This window comes from Carex rostrata, chromosome 33, assembly GCF_964058835.1.
Source record: "Carex rostrata chromosome 33, lpCarRost1.2, whole genome shotgun sequence".
NCBI lineage: Eukaryota > Viridiplantae > Streptophyta > Magnoliopsida > Poales > Cyperaceae > Carex > Carex rostrata.
The window spans coordinates 2,384,411-2,408,005 of NC_135950.1; the positions used below are offsets into that span (position 1 = coordinate 2,384,411).

Consider the following 23,595-nt stretch of genomic DNA (forward strand, 5'->3'; position numbering starts at 1 on the left):
AATGTTTTCTGTTTCTATTTGATATTATAATGTCTTTATTTGATCTAAAAAACTGTTTATTGAACTTATAAGATGTTGGCGAAAACTAATTAATATTTGTAAACAGGGACAACTTGGTACGTACGTACCTTATAAAGTCTAAAAGCAAGTAAATTAAAACTCTACAATCTTTTTTTAATTATATCAAATTTATATTTTTATAATCAACATTATTGGACTTCTCGTCATTCTTCTTTAAAACCCAATTTAAAAACAATTCTTGAATTTATAATAATTACGAAATTTGTGAATCGAATTACATGCTAAATTTTTAGATTATCCATTTCAAATAAATAGTACTACAATGGTTATATTGATAACGGATTGATTTGATGATTTGAAAAATATTTTTAATATGGATATTATTTTAATAAAACATATATATTGGAGACATGAGATTGATAATTAGTCTTATAATTCGTTAATTTTGTATAAAATGTCATATAATTTGAGTTCACATCTTATAAAATATAAATCATTCTAAATTAGAGATAAATTGATAAATAATAAAATTTAATATGTCTTTCAGATGTTATCGCAGAAATAAATTGAAATTAAAGGCTCACACGGGCATCAGAGCGGCCGGTGAACCTTCCGCGTCCGCGCCTGCTCACAATCCTGTTGGCATTTTTCTACTCTTTTATGTATTATAAATTAGAGAAGAGTGATATAAATATTTTTTGTGTATTATAAATTACAAGTCTTAAATTGTACTTAGAAAAATAATTTTGTAATATTATTAACATATCATCAAAGTATTTGTGTCGTTTGTTTCGTAAGTCAATTTTTAACTAATTTGAAAACAATGTCAATTATATTTTGATATATCTAATTTATTACTCAAAAAGTGTAGAAAATATAAATTTTTTTTATAACCAATATAAACTAATTCAAATTTTTCTTCGACACATTCCTAAAACAAATTAAGTCCAGATAAATCCTTAGTAATTAGCTATAATGTTTCATATCCTAATTAATAAATTTGACACATGTTGAACTTTATTGGATTAATAGTAATATATTATAATTGAGGAGGTTTCAAATACCTCTATTTCTTGTGTTTTCATAGATCATACCCAATACATTAATTGGAGTAAAATTAGGAACATTATATTACTGATAAGAAATTAAAGTTATAAAAAGGTACTAACAACTAACTTTTTTCAACAGGTACTAACAACTATATATATATATATTTTTTGTAAGTATTAACATAACTATCAACCATTATTTGAATTTAGATTAGAGTGTTTTGTTGTATGGAAATTAAGATACAACAGGTACAACACTCAAAGGTATTTCTTATTCAACTTCCGCCAAAAATGTACATAGAAATATCCTGTAACACTACACCAGGCCTATTTCCATCCATTCCCAACTGAAGAACAAAAGCCCCCAAAATGTTGTAGGTTCTGAATGAATATATTATTTTACCCCTTGTTACTTGTATTTTACAATACAACCTTCTTGTTGCTAATGGTACCTTTTCTATTTGAATTGAAATAAGTTATGAAATGTACGGGTACCAAACTAGTTAGTAGTATTGTCTAAATGACTATTATGTATGTTGTGTGTTGAATCAAGAATATAATAGTAAGTAAGTGTATATCATCTTTTTTACTGACAACTAATTTCATTGTAATATATACTTCTTTTTTTTCAATGTGTATGGAAATGAAAATTTTTTAATCACTTGACTTTATCTTCTGTTTTTTTTGTGTAATTGTATTGCAATTTTCTATTACAATTTTAATTTATATTGAATAGGAGTAATTGAAAATGTTAGAAATTGATGTTACAGAAAGGATTTGGGATACTTGAAATGAGATAAAATGTATGAAACACAATTATTTTGGCTTGAAGGATGAAGGATTTTTTTTTCCTGTACATGATTTCCATTCTTTACTCTTGTTGATTTAAATTTGGCTCGAAATTAATTTATCACAAACTGTTACATTAATCTATTAGTACAGAGTGAGAAGTCAAAAGTTAGCAAATAACTACATCGATCTAGAATGAAAAATAATTGGCAGTGTAATAGATATGCAATTCTTATAGCTATATGTATCATAACTTACATAAAATAATACATATGCAATTCTTATATGAGAACATAATATATAGTACCAATACAACGAGATTTCAACTATGTAAAGGTCTACTTCTTCCTTCGATAAATCTTTTCTAGTAAAGCCTTCAATATCTCTTGCGTAACTGGACTCGACTGTGTTTCTATTGCTGCCAGCAGATTTTCATATATAGCTTTCTACTTCATACTTTGAAAATAAGCCCTTTTCGGTTGAGAATCATGTAATTAAAAAGTAAAATAATTTGTCAAACTAAATGATAGTATAACTTTTTTAACAATCAGTAACAAAAGTACTGACATATATATATACGTACCTGAATATCAAGCTCTCGATATACGTTCTTTATTTTTTCCACACTAGTTGGATCTGGTTTTCCATAGTTCTCCTAAAGATTCAGAAATATAATAGCAAGAACAGTTATAACCAGGATTAATTAAAATGGAGTAAAATGTGTATATATAATTATATATATAGACTTACATAGAGTATTTGTTTTTTGTCTTCATCTGCAAGCTCAAGTACTTGTACAATAAGCCAAGAGCACTTGTAATCCTCTATATCTGTCCCTATCTGTGCTTCATTAAATACAAAATTACAACTCTTAAAGAGAAAACAAACGAACAACACTCACAAAAAATCAAGGTAAATATTACTTACCTTACCGGCTACCTCAGGATCACCAAAACAATCAAGGTAATCGTCCTAAAATATTTTCAAATCAGAGGGAGGAATCAAAATATATAATTTCATTGAATATATAAAATAAGAATTAAGGGAGATATTTTTTTCTTATAAATTAAACGAGATTTTATTACTTGTACTTGAAAATATACACCCATTTCGACAAGTATCTCCTTTATGCCTTTGAACTTCTCTAACTCCACACCCACCAAAAGTAAAGCACATGCAATCTGAAATCATCATGACATAGTTTGAAAAATTTGCAAGGTAAAATCTTAAAATATGACTATTGTCTTAAAGAAATTTGCAAAACGACAACTTACTGGAAGGTAAAATGAGTAATATGATGTCTTAAAAATGACAATTCGACGATATCTGCGCAATATATATAAGAAAAAGAATAAAGATTAATTTGTAGCATAAAAGGGACTCAACTCAATTCAAGTTCCTTTCTTTTAAAATTTAGAAGCTTACGCTTGCATGGTATACTTTGCGAGATCATCTTCTCCGTCGTGTGTAATTACGAGATCTAGCATTTGGCCCAAAGACGTTTGATATACAACCAGGACACATAGAAGTTTATTACCGAAAGAAGTAGGATTAATTGTTACAATTCGACATAGACAGCAAATATTGATCTATGAAGTACCTCGTCACATAATTCTATTAGTTCGATATAATAGGGCATTTCTCTGAAATATCTCTTGATGATCCTGTGAATGTGGGTTTTAAGCAAAATGCCGTGATTTATTGCATCAAGACCAACCTACAAAAAGTTTGATACTGAATCAAGGAATATTCAATATATATGCATTAATTTTATATTTGGCACCAAATATTTGATACATAAGTTATCAGACATCTCATGAAAAAGAATATATAATTAGATCACCTTTGATTGTTTTTTCCAGCAAGTGCGACCTCTTCTAGTTTGCGAATTGTCCATGATATCATCTAGAACAAGCACACATGCCTGAAGCTGGACACATTTAGCAAAAGCATCAGCAAGAGCATTCCTATATATATGCTTCTTTCTTCTCTTGAAAAATTTGAATCCTGCTTTTCCATCCGGCCAAAAACAAACTGAAGTGATTCACACGTACTAATAGGAAATTATGGTTCAGGTCTGGTCAATATATATCGGTCCGTCAGATTTAGATTGGGTGGACATGATGAAAAGAACAGAGTCTCACTTTTCATGGTGAGAAAATCAGTAGCGCTATACAAAATTTCCAGTATATATGGGAGAAACAATTACCCACTCAAGGGACCAGCCAAACATACTGGCAAGGAAGAACTCCTCCTCGCTAAGCTTATCTCCTTTGAATGCTTGGTATGTATGTATCACCGCTAATCCACGATTCAACTTCCCTCTAATTTGAATGAATGTAAAACGCACATCAACATCAAATAATTAATATTTCTCATCAGATTTAAAAGGATGTGAATTTTTTGAGAAACATGGAAATCAGACTCACCTCTTGGTACATTGTAGTCCAGTATCTGTTAAGGAGGCAAAAAGGACAGAAAAAAGGGCAGGGGCGACATAGTTAAATGGGCTGAGATACTCAGATGAATTAGATTCAAATTAGTGGCCTTTACTAGGCTTTTTAATTAATCATGGGCTGGTCATGATTAGCAAATTGGGCTTATATGGACATAGTGCATACTATACTAGACCTTGTTTGATCTCATTTCATTAGGTAGGTGAATTATCACCTTGGAAAGAGGAAAAATAACCAGGGGGGGAGGATATATTACCAGTTGACCATCAAGGGCAAATAATTTATGGGTCCTTGTACGGAGTCATTAATTGTTCCATTAATAACATAATATTTTTGTTTTAATCCGAGCCGTCTGATTAGAATCGGCATAAAAATATTAAGAGTTTCCGAGCATTTCACCTGATACTGAATTGGTCCGGGTCTAAAAAGAAATATATGTTTTTATATGGACGCCCCACTTTATATATATATATATGTGATACCATATATATATATATATATATGAGATGGGCTACGGTGAGTTGCGAAGTAAAGCGACTATTTTACTTTACGCTCATATTTTGTGATTTTTAAGTTCAAAACGTCGATCCGAACCGTTCATCTTGTTCTCTATATTGAAATGTGCTTGGAGACCAAATTTTACATTTTTTGGAATTTTTTTACTATTTATTAACTAATTTTGAAAGTCGCTGATCTGATGGTCCAGAAAATTTTACTGTTTTTTACTGTTCACAGCAAAACAGCAATTTTCAAAAATGCTTAATAAATAGTAAAAAAAATTCCAAAAAATGTAAAATTTGGTCTCCAAGCACATTTCAATATGAATTAAACATCTAACGGTTCGGATCGGTCGTTTGGACTTTCAAAATAAAAATACGGCATGAAGTAGAAACGCGTTTTACTTCGCAACTCACCGTAGCCTATCTCCCATATATATATATATATATATATATGTGATACCATATATATATATATATATATATGTGATACCATATATATATATATATATATGTGGAGTAAGGCTTGGGTGCTATGGATAGCATAGAGGCCTACGGTGCTACGGCTCAATATTTGAGTTTTTAAAATCCTAACGGTCGATCCGAACCGTTCATCTTGTTCTCCATATTAATAAGTGTTTGGAGACCAAATTTTACATTTTTTGGAAATTTTTTACTATTTTTTTAGATAGGTAGAAAATCAAATATCTTAATGGTGCAGAATTTTTTAGATCAAGTGATTTTCTACCTAGCTAAAAAATAGTAAAAAATTTCCAAAAAATGTAAAATTTGGTCTCCAAACACATATTAATATGGAGAACAAGATGAACGGTTCGGATCGACCGTTAGGATTTTGAAAACTCGAATATTGAGCCGTAGCACGGTAGCCCTCTATGCTATCCATAGCACCCAAGCCTTACTCTATATATGTGATACCATATATATATATGGTGCACTTTAATTTTAACAAGAAATTTAGTGTTCTGGTTCTCATGAAATTTGAACCATGCTTTCATGAAGTGGTTTAACCTTCAAGTATCATACCTCTTCCACTTGTAGCCGCATGATCTCTTTAGTGAACTCGATGTCGGCATCGTGCATTATCTCGTGCATCAGGCGATCATACAGTGCAAGAAATCTCGAGCGAGTTTGGTCTAACTCACCCATTGGGAGCGACGAATTGCTTACAATTTTGTTTCCCCCTACAAGTAGCTAGAGCAAAAAATACTTAGAGAAAGAGCTTACAGTTCTTTTTATAAATTAAATGTCTTAGAAGGATCACAATATTTTCTGGATTACCTAGAAGTGACTTTTGAACCGGGATCAATAACTCAGAATCTAAGCATTTTTATTTTTTTCCAATAACACATAAAGAAATATATTAATTTTTCTTACAGCCGCGAAAAACCCGACCTGAAAAATATTGATCCGAGTTATTTATTGCAGTCTTTCTAATAAATCAAATTATATTGTATTTCATCTATTTTCAAAGAAATATATTCAACATTTCTAATATTTTAATACAAAAAAAAAAAAATTAGAAAAATTCTGTTTTATATAAAAAAAAAAATTTGAGACCGTGGGAACCCCATGGTCTGGAGAAAAGACAATTTGAGACCGTGGGAACCCCCACGGTCCTTATGGTTTTTGAAAAAAAAACCAATCATATTGGTTCCGTAAAATTCGTTTTATTAATTATGATTTATGAAAAAAATTCCATAAATCTGGCATAGCAAATCCATTTTTTTTTTGTTTTTGTTTTGTTACAAGTCCTACTTATTATATATGGACTGGAAGGTGGAGATGTCTCTACGACTCTAGCTCTCTCGGTCAGCTTTGGTCAAATATTTAAAAAAAAAAAAAAAAACTACCTCCCTTACTAGACAATTCATTTTCTTCTCTGTCCTTCTACTTAAGAATAACTAGAATAGTGAAATTTAAGAATAGCAGATGAAAATAGAAAATAAATAGTGATTTTCATATTAGTATAAAAATGGTGCTATTTGGATTAGTATAAATGTTGTTTGGATTGTACATTTGAAATATTAAATAGCTGTAACTAATAAAGAATAGTGTTAACAAGGTGTTAATTAAGATGAAAGATAGGCAAGTGGGAACTCAACTGAATTGTCACGATGTGAAGATAACAAAAGTGGTGTCAATTTTATAATTTCGGAACTGTATTACTGGAAATCCGAGAAGAAATTATTTTTTTCTCTCTGTTCACACTTTCGAATAGTAGCTATTCCAACATTTACAAGGAATAGAGAATAACAACTATTCTAACTAGCAAAAATATTGTTTGGATGCACATTGATCTTCCGAATAACCCCTATTATAGAATAGCCCTCTATTCAAGCTATTCTCATTTCATCCAAACATACCCCTAAAGTGCACTATTTCAACTACGCCCGCTATAATACTCATTATGCTACATAAGCTTTTATTCCAAGATCCAAATTGAAATTCATTTTTTAAGATCCATATTGTTTTTGTAACTAAATAGAAAAATATAGATAATTTATACTTGGTGTTTAGATTATTTTGAATAAAAAAATAACTAGTTTATGTGTGATCAGGGGCGGAACCAGAATTTGAGTATAGGGGGGCTAAACAACATTTTTTAAGAAAAAAAATATTGTATCGGACAATAGCGGTGGAAAATGAAGGGAGATAGCAAAATTGGGGATTCTTTGAAATCTGATGGTGTTTTTCGTAGCTCAATATCCTACCTACCTAGTTGCTAGATCTGCTTCCTAGAAAGCTTGATTGTTCTGCTTAGTTGTATCAAGGTCTTCTCTAAACATAGTGCTTCTAGAAGAGGAACTCATCCTTCAATATAGTGCTTCTAGCCATAATTTAGCCTATGGCCGAATGCCTGGTTCCAAAAGAATGGATTTTGAATAGCAAAGAGAATGGATTGTGTTAATTAAGCTTAATGTATTTGACTTGCCTATCTGGACTAAAAAATTCATTGATTTGAAGTTTAAGCATACAGCTTACAGAAAGTATACGTTAGCCTTGGCAAAGATTTTCTTGATATGTTATTCTACTGACACGTTCTAATGCTCCATCTCATTAAAGTTTAGTTCTTATCTCCAGTTGAGACTTTTTTTTGTTTTCATTGGATCAGTCACTATTTTATTCTTTATTATTTGTCTCCGAAGACAATGAGTTTGCAGTAGCATCTTTGCTTGATCATGCATATTCTTAGTATCCCTTGTTCCTGGTGTTATTCCTTGAGAATGATTTTATCCGGTGTGTACATACCTTTCAAAACCCTCTACGATCTTTTTTGAAAAAAAATCTTTTCCTTTTTTCACTGTGCACACACAGAAATCGAAGCACCCAAACAGACATGGAAGCCCAATCCGTGATTTCGAGTTTTAAAGTTTACATTCAAGTCCCTTTAAATTTGTTAAATTATTATAGGAAGTGCTAATACATATAAAAAAAAAATCAATAAGAGTTTCTATATACTTGGTAATAGATTTTGAATATTTTGGGGTGGCTTACCACCCACAGCTTTCACTATGATCCACCCCTGATGATGATGTATAAGTTATCTTTTGTCTTCTTCAGCTAGTACAAATTCGGTCAATATCAACAGGCAGCACGAGGCCTACGACTTGACTCTTGAGCCACCGGTACTAGTCATGAGAATTGCACACCTAATTGTCCTTGAAAGATGATGCTCTGCAAGTTGGGAAGAACCGACTGCTCCTTGTCAGGAGCTGAGTTATAAGCCTAAATATTTAAATTTTGCACTGATTTAATATTAATATTATAATTTTTTAATTGATTTTATGTTTCTTACCGCTCTATGAGACTTTAAATAATATTGATAATTAGTATAATTATATAATATAATATTTGAAAAAAAAAATACTTTGTAGGATAGTTTTTATTATAGCTACGTTATTTGTAATATGTTTTTCTTTAATCTTCTCGCGATGACGTGATAATTCTTATTTAGAACCTTGATATTTATAAATAAAAATGTAACGGCGTGACACATTTTTTAGTGGAATATTGATTATTGAAAAAAATATATAATATATTTCGGATTATAGTTAGCACCGATCAGATAAATTTATGGTTCAATATTTGTTTATTATAATCTACAATTCCATTTGACATGTTTTACCGCATCTTATTAATCAAACAAAACAAATCAATTTCATGTATTAGGACTAATTTTTGACTAAGTATTGGATACCAATCAAATGCCGCAATTTTTATTCATAGGAAAAAAAAATATTAAAAATGAGAATGGTTGCTAAAAAATTTCAAAAACAGAAAGGCATGTGCAGCCCATGACGTCCCGCAGTGATGCCATACCAAAATTCAGTTCTGCGAAAAAAAAAAAACAGCTAAACAATAACCATGGAACGCCATGCGCTACCTCTCTCCAAATCTGATTTTTTTTTTTTTTAAGTTGGCCGCCAAAGTCCAACTATGACCCATTTCAACCCCCCACCACACACACCCCAAATGATTTAGTCTCCTCCACCTGACAGAAAGTCAAAAAAAAAAAAAAAACCTTAAAACAGCAACAGTGTATTTGTATGATTAAAATAGATTTTCATTTATTAGATTAATAATTAGGTTAATTCATTTTAAGGGTGATTAAGTGCCATATTTTTTTTTCATTTGAACCATAGATTGGCATGGCGTTCCAATTATTTATTTTATTTTTCTACCGAACCAAAGATTGGCATGACGTTCCAGTTAGTTTTTTTTTTCCATCGAACCAAAGATTGGCATTGCGTTCCGTAGAACCGAAATTTGGCATGACGTCCCTGCGGAACGCCATGACACAATACTTCCTTCTTCTTGTTTTTAAAATTTATCCGCAACACTTCTTATTTTTTATTTTTTTATTTTTTTTTCCTATGAATAAAAATTGCGGAATCAAACATGTGGACGATATTAGTGCTGTATTAAATCAAATTCAACTACAACATGCCATCCAATCATCACTGCCTACATTCTTTTTTCTTTTTTTTCTTTTTTTTTTCTTTTTTTGATTTCAAAGCCCGTGGGCACACTGCCTACATCTTTTGATTAAACTGAAAATGCTTTGTCATTCTTCCACTTCAGATCGAAGGAACGGTCAAGATAGAGACGAACTGTTTGAATCTGTGGGTATTAATTAAGTCTCAATAATTGCAGATGGACCTAACATTTTCGCGGATAATCTCATCATATCCGCTACAACAGATGATGTATAGAAGAGGCTGAAATCAAGGTCCAGACTATTCGATTGAGATCGAACTGGTTTAAAGTAGACCATGACTCTTGAGATATTTAGTTTGACCATTCTTACAACCTTATTCGATCAAATCCAACGGTTCAGATCTGAGCATCAGTTTCCTACTACAATCTAAGCAAGTAAACTGCAAAAAATGCGCACTTCACGTTGACTGATTGACTCCGTTCTAAATGGGTAGATGGGTAGAGATATTAACATGTCAGCTTTAGTTGAACGCAGCTCACGAACTATAAAATCAAAACAGCATAGCATATTGTATATGCGCTGCATGAAGCTAAACCTACTCTGTTAAAATCTTCACCCGTGCTAAATCATTCCCACTTCGTATTAAAATTAAAAAAAAATCCCACAAATTCCTTCACATTAGCAAATACCATCCCACCTTTCCCTCTCCCATCAATGGCTTCGTTGAGAGAAAATCCCTTGCTTTCTTCAATTTTCTCTCTCTACCTCTTCTCTCTCCTATCCATGTCTACTTCAACAGACACCATCACCTCCACTTCGTCTCTCTCCGGCACCAACCAAAAACTCATCTCTGCTCAAAAACAGTTTGCACTTGGTTTCTACCAGCCTCCCAATTCCTCCTACTGGTACATATCCATCTGGTACAACACCATCTCCGTGCAAACATCTGTCTTCATAGCCAACCGAAACACACCGCTCACTGACCCCTCCACGGCCCAGCTCACCATTGGTTCCGACGGAAACTTGGTCTTGCTTAACGGGTCTAAAACTGAAGTATGGTCCACTAATGTTACTGGTATAAACCCGTTAAACAAAACCGAAGCAGTGTTGAATGATGGTGGAAACCTCATTTTGAGATATGCGTCGAATAAATCTAATGTATTGTGGCAAAGTATTGACAACCCAACCAACACGTGGTTACCGGGCGATAAATTGGGTCTCAATAAAACAACTGGTATTAGCCAAAGGCTCATTTCTTGGAAGAATTCAGCTGACCCTGCTGAAGGTATATACTCTTTAATATTAGACTCAAATGGTACAGTCAACTTTTCTTACAGTGGAACAAGGCTACAGAATACTGGACCAGTGGTATCTGGACTCAGAATTTTACTTTGAATGTCGAAATGACCGACGATTACCAATACAATTTCACTTATGTGAGCAATAACGAGGAGAATTACTTCATCTACTCAAGAAAACCTGATTCTGGTGTGCCATTGAGATTTATAGTAGATTATACTGGCCAAATCAAACAACTACATTGGATTGACACATCAAAACAGTGGATTACGTTATCTGCTGAGCCGAGTCAGAATTGTGAGACCTACATGCTTTGTGGGCCCTACAGTAGTTGCAATGCAAACAAATTGCCACATTGTAATTGTTTACATGGGTTTTCACAAAAATCTAAGACTGATTACAGTTTGGGGGATTATAGTGGTGGGTGTGTGAGAAATACTGAATTACGATGCGAAAGCAGCAATCTGACTAAGATACAGCAAGATAAGTTCTATGTTTTAGATAACATGAAATACCCTGACAATTCGCAAAGTATACAAGTTAATAGTGCACAAGAGTGCGAATCGGCTTGTTTGAAATATTGTACCTGCTCCGCTTATTCGTTCCAAAGCGGGTGCAATTTGTGGTACGGGAGTTTGTTGAATCTCCAAGATGAATATAGTGGAAGCGGTGCCGGTACGCTTTATCTCAGGTTGGCTGCATCAGAATTTACTGCAAGTAAAAGTCACACGGGTTTATTTATCGGCGTAGTTATAGGTGGCGTAATTGCCGTGCTTTTTTGTATCATAGTTGTTTTGGTTGTAATAAAGAGAGAGAGAGATCAGAGGAGAGCTCGGTTGTTAACGGAGTCGAAAGGTACCTTAATTGCATTTCGGTATGATGATTTGCAATTTGTTAGTAAAAACTTCTCTGAGAAATTGGGTGGAGGAGCCTTCGGTTCGGTTTACAAGGGGTATTTACCTGATTCAACTGCTATTGCTATTAAACAGCTAGATGGTTTTCACCAAGGTGAGAAGCAATTTAGGGCTGAGGTCGAAACAATTGGTATGATCCAGCATGTAAACCTAGTTCGTCTCATTGGGTTTTGTTCTGAAGCTTCTCATAGGCTACTGGTTTATGAGTACATGCCCAAGAGCTCTCTTGATGTGCAATTATTTAATTGCAGAGATGTGATACTAAATTGGAGCACTCGGTACCAAATAGCACTTGGTACAGCAAGAGGGTTAGCGTACCTACATGAAAAATGTCGGTATTGCATCATTCATTGTGACATTAAACCCGAGAACATTCTCTTGGATGAAAGTTTGGTACCAAAAGTTGCTGATTTCGGATTATCGAAGCTTTTAGGTCGGGATTTTAGTAGGGTTTTGACAACAATGAGAGGCACCATAGGTTACCTAGCACCAGAGTGGATAACAGGCATACCGATTACTCCAAAAGCTGATGTTTATAGCTATGGCAAGATGCTTTTTGAGTTAATATCTGGCCATAGAAACAACTCTGATCAATGGAATAGTGTTTCATCGGGTTCGGAGTTCTTCCCTACTTTTGCTGCTAGAAAACTAATTGAGGCCGATGTTCAAATACTTTTGGATCAAAAATTGAATGGAGATGCACCAATTGAAGAGATTGAAAGAGCATGTAAGGTGGCATGCTGGTGCATACAAGATGACGAGACTGCTAGGCCGACAATGGGACAAGTGGTACAAATTTTAGAAGGCATTTTGGAGGTCAACACGCCATCAATGCCGATATCACTTAGGGTTAAGGAGGAGAGCCCTGATTATATCAATTTCTTCTCAGATATTTCTTCTGGTATGTCTTCGAAGACCCAAAGAACCACCTCAAATACCAGCGCATCTAGTTCACTAATTAAGAGCACGGGCTGAATTCGTCTAATTTATATTATTTAAGTTTTAGAGTTGTACTGTGATAGCTTGCATTATATGTATATATTGAGAAAGGATTTTGTTTAATATGTAGTTGCATAATGGCAAAAAAAGCCCTATGGTTTTCATAATAAATATTCTAGATTTTTACATGGTAAGCTGGAGCTTAATCCCATGAAAAATTAAACTGTTTTTTAGTAAATGTTCGGAAAGCCACCTTTTTCTTCTTCTTGTTTTGATTTTCTAGAGATACTTGGCAAAGGTACAGGTGCGTGGTACCATGTTTCAAACAGCATGTCCCTTGGAGGAAACTTTGGGTACCATTTACATGGACAAAAGTTTTTTTCATGCCTTCATTTCTCTTTTTTTTTTTTTTTTAACCTTTTTGATCTTTTTGCAACCTGTAAATTGACATCATATTTCACCTGTAAATTGATTTTTTCTGATTAAAGAAAAAACATGGCAATATTTTGGAAAAATAGTTCTTTGGAATCAAGGTTGAGAAAAGGTTCAAAAAGTTGTAGAATAAGGCAGAAGCCCAATTTGTTTGTTCAGGTTGTTTTAGTTTGGGCCCAGAAAGGCCCATCAGCAGCAAAAAATTTAAGGCCTCGTTTAGATTTGGATATGTGGGAATATTTTGGGCAATTTTTGAGCCCAAGGATATTTGTTTTTTTTCGATGATATATTTTTTAGTTTAGTAAAGAGTCTCGTACATCCCGGTATTTTTAGATACTATTTTTGATAATTGAACACGTCTCTCTGACTGCTCTAAAGCATTAACTGGTATTCTACCCAATAAATATATTTTACATCCTTACAAATCAAAGAAGAGAATTAACTGGTGCAGTATATATAGCTTCTATGCGTTTAAATCAACCCTCTTATTGGCAACCAATCTGATTCGTGGCCTACTAATTTTGATATGAAAAATGAAAAAACAGTTGGAAAAAAAATGAATTAGAATATAAAAGATTAAAAAAGTAAAAATATATACTTAAAATTAAAAAAAATATGCCCCAGCCTTTTTTTTTAAATTGAAAACATGCTTATATTTTTATGCTTTTCATAAAAAAAATATAAAATATACTTAATATCTGAAATAACTATAAATGCGTCAAACTATAAAATTGTATTCCATTCGGAGCCACCCCATATATTATCCGATAAAAAATTATTAATATATACTTAAAATTAAATATATATATATATATATATATAGAGTTAGGCTGGGGTGCTATGGATAGCATAGTGGCCTCTATGCTACGACTCAATATTCGAGTTTTCAAAATCCAAACGGTCGATCCGAACCGTTCATCTTATTCTCCATATTAATATCTGCTTGGAGACCAAATTTTATAATTTTCTGAATTTTTTTTACTATTTATTAAGCCACTTTGAAAATCGCTAATCCAACGGTTTTACTGTTTTGTGCAGCCACCGTTGGATCAACAATTTTGTAAAATACTTAATAAATAGTAAAAAAATTCAGAAAAATGTAAAATTTGGTCTCCAAGCAGATATTAATATGGAGAATAAGATGAACGGTTCAGATCGACCATTTGGATTTTGAAAACTCGAATATTGAGCCGTAGCATAGAGGCCACTATGCTATCCATAGCACCCCAGCCTAACTCTATATATATATATATAGGTTGTGGCTAATTTGCTGCCGGCAGCATTTCTGCCGGCGGTGCTGCCACTGTTTTTTCTATTTTTTGATGTTCAAACGACAAATCTAAACCGTTAGATGTTTAATCTATATTATAATCTACTTGGAGACCAAATTTTACATTTTTTGGAATTTTTTTACTATATATTAAGCTGGTTTGAAAACCGCTGATTTCAATGCTGCAGAAATTTACTGAAATCAGCGGTTTTCAAACCAGCTTAATATATAGTAAACAAATTCCAAAAAATATAAAATTTGGTCTCCAAGTAGATTATAATATAGATTAAACATCTAACGGTTTGGATTTGTTGTTTGGACATCACACGGCTAAATATAGCCCCGGCAGCACCTCTGCCGAAATGCTGCCAGCAGCAATTTAGACAGACCCTATATATATATATATATATATAGGAATATGCTAACATGCTATGCATAACATAGAGCCCCTCCATGCAACGCCTTGTATTTTGACTTTTTAAAATTCTAACGGTCGATCCAAACCGTTCATCTTGTTCTCCATATTAATATGTATTTGGAGACCAAATTTTACATTTTTTGGAATTTTTTTACTATTTCTTTAGATTTATTGAAAATCGCTGTTTTTTTATGGTCCAGATTTGCTGAAAACAGCGATTTTCAATAAATCTAAAGAAATAGTAAAAAAAATTTCAAAAAATGTAAAATTTGGTCCCCAAACACATATTAATATAGAGAACAAGATGAACGGTTCGGATCGACCGTTAGAATTTTGAAAAGTCGAAACTCAAGCCGTTGCATAGAGGGGCTCTATGCTATGCATAGCATGCTAGCATATTCCTATATATATATATATATACCTCAGCCTAATTTTCTATTTTTTTAGAATTTTTTTTTATAATAACTAGTTAATATTCAAAATATTATATATGCACCTAATTAGCCAAAACATTTTTTTTTTTTTGGATATTGCAAGAATACTTGTCCGTTTGATAACTAAAATTATTAACTCAATGGCTTGGTTTATTTTACATGTTTAATTATACACTCTTCTTGACATACTATTATTACAGTTAGTCATTTTTAGATGCATCTATTCAAATTTTAGTCTTAAATCATAAAACAAAAATAAAATGAATATTACTCTGAAAAAAGTTGGAATTCCTTTTTTACAAGCTTAATGGGAAAACCTGGAACAATTTATTTAATTAGCATAAAGCAGTTTGTATTTACGAAGTTTCCATTAAAATTACAATTGATAGTTGGCATGTCAAAGTTTCTTCTCTAGGTTGTACAACAATGTTTACTTTTTAATTAACTAAACATTTAAACAAATAATCCGGCCATATGGTTTATATTATATTTACAAGGTTCAATCACACATTCTTCTTGTAGTGCAAACTGTGTAGCTATTCGTGTTCCGGATGGAATTTAATGTCTTATAGGTCAAGAGGTCCATAGTGACAAATGAATTATTCAGGTTCGGTTCGGTGAGATCAAAAATTCGTGATTCGGGAATAATTTGAGTATAATTCGGGAATGGTTTAGAATTATCCGGATCAGAAATCTCAGTCCTGCAAGGGAGAAAAAAAAACTAAAAAAAAAAATTGTTCTTGGAAAAATTCGGGAAAAGTTCGTGAATAATTCATAAAATTCGGGAATTATTCTGATTTAATTCAGTCAAAGTTCAGTCAACCGAATAATTCGGCATTCGGTACATACTACGTTGTATTGACACTGATTTAATTTGAACCAAATAATAGTATTTTCTAAATTTTATAACAATGTTGGAATTTAGGAGGAAGAGAAAGGGCTATCTGCTGAGACAACCAACATAATAGAGTAATTGTCGAAAAGTGCAGATCCCGATTTGAAATTATGTCTTTTTTTTTAAAATTCAGGTCGCGACTATCAGGTGTACAATAGTAGATGTATTTACAACTTCAAAAAACTAAAACTACACACTCTTCTCTCAACAAAAACGAACTGAGCCTTTATAACATTTAACCCACCGATTTGAAATTATGTCAGAGAGCAATAAAAAGAGTAACAGAGAGCGGATATTAGCGCATTAAAGAAAGAGAGGAATACAAAAAGGAGTGGAAAAACAAGCTTACAATGACTAGGCGGAAGTGGAGCTAGCGCTATATAGAGCACGAACACAAGGAGACCATTGGAGAGCGTTGGTCACCACAAGAAAAACAAAGGCGAAGTGGAGAAGGGAAAAACACAAAACGCGGGAAAGAAGAAACCGATGAACTTCTAAAATATTATAAAATATTATAAAATTAAAAAGAATATTTTTGTGTTTTATTATTTTAACTGGCGTTTTAATTATGCTCAACTCTTTGTGCAATGAGTAAAAAAAAAAGCATTTTTAAAGTCGAGAGATAAACTAAATAAATTGAAGTGTTTAGCAATAAATAAGAAATTTAAAAAACTATGCGAGGGTATAAAAAGTTTAATCTTATTTAAAATGGATATTTTAAAAATTTAACAGTTTGTTTCAAAGTTCCATAATGAATCAAAATAGTAAGGATGGAGTCTAAATAAATTTTATGATTGTATTTAATAACGATGTCCATGCAACATATAAAGCAATTATGTATTTTTTTAAAATAAATATTAAACCAACAAAGTTATTAATACATACTTGTTAGTCAAATGAAACTATTATTTGAGTGAGATGGAGATGTTCTTAAAACAACAGTAATTAAACACAGTATCGCTCAGTTCTCGGATCTGAGACATCGGATTGAAAATATGTTGATCTGAGATAATTCTATCCGGTTAAGTGAAAGACTAAGGCTTATGAACACTGCCTCTACAAGCCCACATGTCACTGTAGAATTAGATATCTATAGATTGCTGCTGCCTATTCCCTAGAATCTGAACCATGGATAACAGCAACGGGGTTGCGGCCGTACCTCAGGTTTTCTCCTGAGAGTCAGAAGCAATTTTCTCTGAAGGCATCTCCCTCATACTCTTGAGAAGATGGCCGTCGAAAATCAGTGGGGCGGGCGCAAATCTCGAGGCAAGGCCGAACAGCTCGTCTCCTCCATCCAAGAATTTTTCGGAAACAAAAAGGGGGTTAGTATCTTTCTTTTGAGAAAACTATTAAAAAAATTTAATAAATAGAGAATGAACGCAGAAACAAAACAAAATTTAAGAAAGTGTAGTATGTAAAAATTTGATCTTGTATAAAATTGGTTACAAACAAAATAGGAGTTTGAAGATTGAACTATCTGATAATTGTTTGTTCAGTATAAATTTCAAATTTGGTTGGTATGCAAGTCAGTTATATATGAAGGTGAAAATAAAATTTGAAGATTTTTTGAACAATTTCAAAACTCAAACTAAGTTGAACATGTAGTTTTTGAGCTGATATCTCTTGTTTTCAGCTCTTGACATTAATGAATTCACTAGTGGAAAATGTAATTTAGTATCGGCACATCAGGGTTGGGAATAGCAAGAAAGCTATATTGATATATATCTGGAACGAACAAAATTAAAAGTCAATCTTGAAAGTAGGTATCAGGATCGAATGTCATTAAAGAACCGTTCTTGATATGCCAGAACATATTAGGAACGACTGTTCATAAACGACCGTTCTTGATAATGAACTATCAGGATCGGCTCTTTATAAATGACCGTTCCTGACTATCAGGTTCGCCTCTTTGCTTTAGTCCAATCTTGATAACCAAATGCGCTCAATATTTTATCCTAGTCCCGCTCACTTTTTTCCCCAATTTTCTAAGTCCCGCTCTAGGGTAATCCAGTCTCCTTCATTCCCTTCCCATTAAGCATGCTTCTCTCGATTGATAGGAGAAATCCACCTCTCGTTCTCCATAAGCCACCCCTGTTCTACGCCGATCAGCCACTCTCTTCGGCACAGCCGCTTTGCCTTAAGTACAAAATTATAACACTTTAAGCAATATTTTTTACATGTTTAATGTATGATTAGAGGACTTATGAGATACACCAAATTATAACATATTTAAGGAATTGTGATTGGAGGACTTAATGTATGATTACATGCTTGATTTAAGTACTGAAATCCAGGTTGAAAGTGTTCCGGAGGTAATTTCTTTTTATTGTTTTCATTTAATTCCAACTGTTGAATTTGCACTGGCAAAATTTGTTGAATTGTACGTCTTGTATCAACTATCTGGTGTGTGCAGGATTTTTCATAGAAAAGAGAAAAAATTGTGATTATACTTGTTGTGAACACAATTCCTGAAATAATGGGAAGCAAAGGAAGAAATATCAAATACTGAGCACGTTTTGAACTGATCTTCAGAGTTGATTCATAGAATATCTGAACTGATAGTATTGCCTGTAGGTTGGACTGCTGTTGCAAATAAGCGCAACAGAGGTAGAAGATCCAATTGATTTACCTAGGTGTAAAATTTTTGCTGTGATAGTAATGTAATTTTTTTTTAACCTCTGGACAGAGAATTCTTGTGGATGATTTTATTATTATTTTATGTTATATAAACATATCATAAGCTTAATGAAGATGTTTTATAAGGGATTGGGTCATTAATTTATATTGTTTATACATTCAGATAAATTCTCTTCTTTGTTAACTATTCTTTATAATAATACGTACAATTTTTATGAAGTCAAACGCTGACTTGTCCAACCACACACTAATTCACACAGTACAGTAGATGCAGGTTCAAACAAATTATAACTGTCAATTATATAGTTTGCAACAACTTGTTTTGTAACACATGTAGATTTCATTCGGTGTATATATTTTTCAAATATAATCTACCGTCAAACAGATGTAATCAATAATTTAATTTGAGATTTAACAAAATCACATTAAAGTATTCCTAACAACAGCCCTAAAACTAAAAATTGAACTTTTTCCCCTAGGTATCATTTCAAACACTGATGTTTTGTTTATATATCATTTTGGAATCTTAACAATTAGTAATTTGTCAGCTTGTCATACTTTATTCATATCTCATATATATATTTTTATTTTTTTTTTTAAATTTAAACAGTTGATCCGATTAACTCAAAATGTTCTTCCTATTAAGATGTGCTTGGAGACCAAGTTTTATATTTCAAAAGAAAATTACTATGTTTTAGATAAATTTAAAATTTAACAAATTAATTAGGGTCAATTAGGGGTTGTTCGGCAACACCTCTTAATCCTAGTTAGGATTAAGTCTTAAGGAAGCTTAAGAAACTGATGTTCGGTTATCTTAATCCGTGAGTAATAGCTATAAGGAGGCTAAAGGAAAGGGTAGAGGTGTCTTAAGACCCGGACAGAGGATTAAAATTTGGACAAAAGGAGGCTAAAGGAAGTAATCTTAATCCGTTCTAAGAAACCGATGCTCGACAGGATTAATTAAGCGCCTAAAAAAAGCTAAAGGAGGCTCCTTTAATCTTAAGGAGATTTAAGAAAACTTTGCCGAACAGCACCTTAAAATCTAAAAACAGATCATCAACATATAAAATCACCGATAACATTTCGTGCCCGCGAACTATGTAATAGACATCTATCATCACGGCCCAATAAATGAAGAGAACTGCAGCAAATGTCCTTCATTATTTAGTGTATAGTCAAGGTGAACGTATATAAGTATTGATCAAGGTTTTTTTTTAATTAATTGTACAACAAAGTAGAAAAAAAAAAATCTTGATCTACATATATACATTCACCTGCTGTGACAGCAGGTGAACGTATATATGTAGATCAAGGTTTATTTTTCTACTTTGTTCATTTGTTGTACAATTAAGAACACGGCCGGCCCTGGTGTTGGACAGCTAGGGCAACTGCTCCGAACTCTAAGATTCAAGGGGCCTCAAAAATTATTTTTTTTGCATATATTAAAAAAAAATCTGTATATATTAAATAAATAAAATATTAGAGTCCAAACTTTAAATATATAAAGGGTCCAAACTTTTCTATAAATAGGTATGATCTATTGGCATATCAATAAAAAAATTAATATATCTCAGTATTGTAAATAACGGTAAGCACTTGTCGAACGACGGAATACCGTCAAGTGATTAATCGATAAGCGGCCGATTAATCAGAATTATGTGGACAATTTTGTATTTTTATTAAAAAATACATAAGATTTGATGAAGTTGAGTTAGCTAGTATCTTTCATCAATTTCTTTTAAATTGGACCTATTTTGTAAAGAAATCAAGCTAAAAAGTGGTGTTATAATGCTGAAATTTGCAAAATAACACTTCTTTTAAGGCCTTCTTTGCAAAATAGTGAGAGAAAGAGGACTAAACAGCAAATAGGCATCAACTAAATCTGAGTATAGCCATTTGTTATGTTTATCATATGATTTCTTGATGATTTGTCAAATATTCAAGTGAAAAGATCATATAAAACATGATTTTGACAAAATTAGGGACCTCCCTGCAAAGTACATACTTTAATAGTCTTCAAAAGGCTTTAAAATGATGATTTGATGAATTATGGAGCTTTGAATCTCTTTTTATTGCTTACTGGTACTAGACAGCAACTTAAAAGCAGTTACAATGGGTTTAAAACCTTGAACCATACCTCTGCCCATGTAGAAACCTTTTTTCCTGACCTCTAGTATGATACCAAGTCTAAACTCAGCAATGAAACATGATCTATTCTGATAAACTGATCAATGCAAATCAGTATAGGGACCAAAATGAAAAATGGACTTCACAATCAGATAGAAGACTACAAAACACACAGAATTGAAACAAATTCCATATTATTTGAATTTTTCTACAATTAATTATGAATTTTCAAAGTTTAGCTTTTAAAAATGAAAAATACTGAAAAAAAATGCCAAAATAACCTTCAATGCCCCCCCCCACATAAATAAAATCATTAAAAATAGAAGCAAATTTCTAAAAATTATAAAATTTGAGATACAAGTACTAGATACATACATATTTGATTCTGTAAAAGAAAATCTTCATCTTATTTACAAAATTCACAAGAAAAAGATTGAATCAAAGGTGAAAATACATGCCTTCATGTCATGCTCTGATCCAAAACTTGATTCAACCCCCTGTCATGCTCAATCATCTTCAAGAAACTCAAAACAACTTCTCTAAGGCTTCAGTCATGTCTTAAGAAGCACCCAAGCTCAATTGATGCCAATTCAGTACTCAAACCGAGAAGCAAAGTCCCAATCATGCTGAATCTTCAAGTAAACCCCAAATTAATGCCTCAGATAGCTTCTATATGAAGAAGTAACGTCAAATGACCAATTAATTGAAGAAAACCATGAAGAAATCAATGAAAATCAAGCTTAAATCCAAACTGGAGCTGAGATCCCTCTCTCCACCGCAAACTGCCGCCTTCGGCGATCTCCAGCTGCCAACAAAGGGACCATTGAACTCCTGGCAGTGAGACGATCTCAGCTATGCCCTTGGCCGGCACCACCGTTTCCTGAGTCGGCCGGAACCTCAAACCCTAGTTCCTCAGGGATGAACCCTAAACCCCTATCGGGTCTGCGTGATTATTAAAGCGTCCGATTAGATCAGATGACCCAGATTCAAACCAAATCCAATAGATCCTGACATCTGGGGTAGGGGTGCACAAAAAGCTCATGACTCGAAACTCAATTCAGAATCAATTCGGATTCAACTCAATAATAGCTTGAGTTAAAACTAACCCGGTTGATTTATGAGTCAAATCCAAGTTACCCCCAACTCGGTTGGACTCATCACACCAAACCTAATTCATATATTTCCAATTTTTGAGTCCCCCAACTCGGTAATTCTGTTCGGTAATTTGATAATTTAATGAATTATGTACTATTTCTTTTGTTTTGTTAATTTATTAGACTCTGTACTGTTTTGTTAGACTTTATCGGTATGGTAATTTTTAATTATGTACTATTTTGGTATTTTCATAATTTTTAATTATTTGTTGGTCATTCTCTGATTATGTATTACCTTAAATTGTGTATTATTTTGGTAAACTATGTAATATTATTTTTTGTTAGAATTAAATTAGACTGTCTCACTATGTACTATATTATGAGTCACAAGTCGATTCGCTTCGACTCGAGTTACTAGCGAGTTGATTCCAAATTGAAGTTTTTGACTCGAAACTGGATTAGCAACTCGGACTCAACTCAGCTCATGAGTTCGCGAGTTGAATCCAAGTTGTCATCAACTCGGCTCATGAGCAGCCCTAATATGGGGCCCATCTGTAAGTCAGTCGATATAATTAAAAGTCTCAGTGCGAATCTCAAAGCCCAGCTGTAAAGATCCAAAGCCCAGTGCACTTATTGAAGGCCTAGCAGACATATTAATGCCTAAAACCCAAATATCAAAGCCCATGTGTTAAAATCAAGGCCCACCTCACATCTTAAAGCCCAATATTTAAATCTCAAAGCTTGTTAAATAAATCCAATGATCAGTGCACATCTCAAAGCCCAATATCCCAATCTCAAAGCCCAAACACCTATTTCAAAGCCCAAAAATAATTAAATGAAGCCCATTTTGCATATAAAATGCTTTGACAATTAAAATTCACAGTGCAGTCCCTGAGAATTTATAAATAGGCCCCTGGCGACTTAAAACTTCTTCAAACAAGCCCTTGAAGGCCTAGTTTGCACTCTAAACCCTGCCAAAAGTTCAAATTACAGTCTTAGGCCCTTCAGAAATTACAAACAGGCCTCTGAAAATATAAAAACTTTACAGAAAAGCCCTTCCAAGTCCTTTTTGGTCATAACTTCTTAGTTTCAAGTCTAAATCGACTCAAACCAGTCCTAAATGAACCCAAATTAAATTCTCTACATCCCTAAACCAAAGCCAAACATGTTCAAGCTTCAGCCAAATCTTGAAATGACCAAAATACCCCTTTCTTTAATTTATTTTTATAAATGAAAATATAAAATTATGTTTAAACATATTTCTCAAGTATAAATCATATAATTAACATATCTGACATACTTTTGCATATTTTGAAACATAAATATATGTCATGATAAATGTATACACACACACATGTCAGTAT

General features: G+C 32.8%; 2 pseudogenes; one reads left to right on the forward strand and one right to left on the reverse strand.

Annotated features, from left to right (window-relative positions):
* Positions 1–2,197: 2,197 nt before the first annotated feature.
* Positions 2,198–4,107, reverse strand: LOC144548617 (farnesyl pyrophosphate synthase 2-like; annotated as a pseudogene).
* A 6,363-nt stretch (positions 4,108–10,470) lies between these two features.
* On the forward strand, positions 10,471–13,057 carry LOC144548452 (G-type lectin S-receptor-like serine/threonine-protein kinase At2g19130 pseudogene; annotated as a pseudogene).
* Positions 13,058–23,595: the final 10,538 nt, after the last annotated feature.